General features: G+C 35.3%; 1 long non-coding RNA gene across 1 annotated transcript; it reads left to right on the top strand.

The window, feature by feature from the left end:
• Positions 1-1,449: 1,449 nt before the first annotated feature.
• Positions 1,450-3,088, top strand: LOC137284953 (uncharacterized). Its single transcript, XR_010956935.1, has 3 exons — positions 1,450-1,638; positions 2,402-2,461; positions 2,986-3,088. It is a non-coding gene; the product is annotated as an uncharacterized lncRNA (long non-coding RNA).
• The last annotated feature ends 273 nt before the right edge of the window (positions 3,089-3,361 follow it).

A 3,361-nucleotide genomic window follows, 5' to 3' on the forward strand; every position in this document is an offset into this window, starting at 1 on the left:
CACCTTCATATATGAGCACACCACAACATTCAAAAATGCATGGTGCATGGTGAATAATATTGTTATAAAAGAGATTCCCTTACCGGGCATATAACAGATAATATAGCGTGAATTATAAATACCAATGAAGGCGTCTTGTCATTCTCCGAGTTTGTCGGTCCACAATCCATATCTGTAAATCAAATAACTGACACAATGATTCTTTCAGAAATATGAAACTTGAGATGTGATGATAATGTCAGTGCATTGTAGGGCTAACACATGCAACATGTACTGATGGACAAGGTTTTAATGGTTATAAAACAAATATCAAATCATCAAACTGATTAACTGGTACAACTGGATACACAGAACTGACACAGAACATAAGATACTAGATAATTTGATAAACTAGTAAATGTATGATGTGACTTGGTTGAAATATTTATGGAGTACAGATTGTATGAATAGATATAACGAAGACATATATACGGAATATCTCTGGGTACCCATGTTAAAACAAATATTGTAGAAACCAACCATATTTCTGAAACTTATTTCTTGTGATTTTAGGCTGTCTTTCTTGACAATTACTTGTCGCAATGTCCACGAAGAACTGTGCCCCTGCGGCAGAAAGTGCCACGAATAGTTTACAGAAATTATGCATGTACAAATCATAGCCAAAGGGTCAGTGGGATTGTGCTTCATTCTTCATTCACATTGACAAATGAATTAAGGTTTGAAAGAAATTGTGACACATCACCAAATTATTTAGTAATAGTAGTAAAGGTATTAATCAAGTTAACGTAAAGGGTAGATATATAACTGTATAACTGTATAACTGAAAAGAACAAACAATGTTAATATTTCTAACCCCCGTGCATGTTTTGAGCACTGTGCGTAAATTACTTACATGGTACGTGGGGGGAGGGGGTCCATCCAGCAGAAATATATCCGGATACTACCTTCTCCTGGCAGGATTTTAGAAAATAACTTATTTGCCACAATAAAGTTTCCCATGAGTGCTAAATCAGTAGGACTCATGACGCTCGGGCCTGTTAAAGTAAGGTGAACATGTTTTCACAATTAATCACTGTTAATAATCACAAGGCCTACATATTGATGCTTGACACTGAGAAAAAACAATCAGTGACGCGAATGCGATGAAAAGACTGCTAAAACCATAACTGCCCACTGTTGTCACTTTCAGTACTTACATTCAATCCGCTGAATTCCACTTTTCACACTACCCTTTGATGTCGGCAATGTAAACAAATAAACGAATGGCGACAGGATCACGTCCACGCGAGACTATCTAATTGTTACAAAAACAACTCACAACAGGGTGTACCTTCCTCTTTTGTTGTAGAACGCGGAAATCTACTGTCAAATGGTCACATTAGATTTATTTTTAAAAAACAATGACAAAACTGTGTATTTCCCGTGAGTGTTAGCGAGACGCCATCTTGTTTGGCGGGTAGGAACAAATTTGTTTTCCTAGCAATTGTTTTCAAAACTTTAAGCATAAGATGGCTGCGTCGTGTAAACTTTGCCATGGCCACTTCACTTTACCCAAAAGCACTCGGCGAAAGAATTCGCGACTTGGAGAAGAAAGCAGAGAACGTATGCGAGAAACTCGGAGTACCTCGGATGTGTCAGGTAAGACCGAGGGTTATTTTATTGTCAAATAACGTTTAAAGAATTATTGCGTTAATGACAGAAATCCGGATAGATTCTAAAGTTTATCCCGAGATTGTATATTTTCGCTCGTATTATTTTTAAATATAGGCCTGAAAAATAAGTTTGTGTATATTCCATTTCAATAGATCGACATGGTATAGATAAACCAAGCTTGTATTTGTAAGTAACTATCTTAGTACTAATCACAAGTATTTATTTAAGTTTAAAGGGGCAGACTTTTGATTTTAGTGCTCCTGTTAATAGTTTGCAAATTTTAGAGTTGCAACTCGGTTAACACTTGTACAAAAGGTGTTGGGGGACGGGGGGGAGGGGATGAATTACGATCTGCATCACAAAGATCAGCCATATGTAGTGGTTCACTCATGGGTTTACTGGGTATTGCAAGATATATTTCACCAATTCAGATATTTTAAAGAATGATAAAAATGATGGGCTTTTACAATGGCAACATTTCGGTGTAATTTATTAAATGCAATCCTGGATCATTAGTGAAATGAAATTGTTTACCCCCAAATTCGCTCAGAGGGGTCAGATGTGTTTCTGAACTATTTGAGGCAAACACTAAATTCACATAAGAAACTGTTAGCTTTGCGTAGGATACATTTGAAATTTCATGTAATTTTTCAGTAATTTAAGACATATATGTTGAGCATAATCATATATATATACCAGTTATATATATATACCTGTTATATTTAACGTATTTGATTTAATCTTTTAGGCTGTTGTGAGAAAAATCTTGACACGACTGCTCCTGGAGGATCACCCTTGTCTATCGAAGGTATGTGCTCATGTTACTAGGTAATTTCACTTTGAATATTTCATTAATTCACTTCCCTACGTACGTTTTCTCAAAATGAAAAATACATGAAAGTATCATTTGCAAATAGATTTGAATAGCCGGTAAACTAAATCAGTTTAACATTACACCTGTGTGAAATTGCCATCAAACTGACCCCTTGATTTTACAATGCTTAATTGCTGCAAGGTTATGTCATGTGATATAACTAAACTTCTTTTATCATGATCTTTATGTCAGTTACCGGTTGCATAACTTTGGCAAACAGCATGTGCATAGAATTTGCACGAAATAACACAAAGGATGGTTAGCCTTTTTGGAAGTTATTTTAAATCATTTAACTACAAAATGGTAAACTTTCAGAACAATATATGTATTCAAAGTGATAAATCTGTAGTTTACTTGGTTGTATAATTTTCACTGACGATCTTTAATTTTAATTAGACATTGTGTTGAATGCATGATTGAATGAAGAGCAAGGAAAATGACATTTGTTTTTATTTCAGTAAAGCCGGTGACGAGGACTCTATGAATATAGTAGTCAAAGAAACAAGTGACTATATCACGACCAAGGATGGTCAATAGGATCTTGTGAAGGTAATTTTTACTCACCTGCCTGTCATTATAAATAGCTAATGGTTTAATTAATAGTGTAAAGACAGATTTATGGATGTTAACTACAGTAACCCAGCCAGCATGGCATATACAACCTTTGCCTAACAGATGAACTAAAATGTGTGAAACATGCTGTATAGTACTTTAAACAATTATTTTCAGAAGCGCCTTGTAGAGTGTGGCGGAACAGGCGTGATGATCTCAGTAGGCAAGAAACCGGAAAGAAAGTGTCACACAGAACAGCAGCAAAAAAAAAAAACCAAAAAA

This window comes from Haliotis asinina, chromosome 5 (assembly GCF_037392515.1).
Source record: "Haliotis asinina isolate JCU_RB_2024 chromosome 5, JCU_Hal_asi_v2, whole genome shotgun sequence".
NCBI classification, from domain to species: domain Eukaryota; kingdom Metazoa; phylum Mollusca; class Gastropoda; order Lepetellida; family Haliotidae; genus Haliotis; species Haliotis asinina.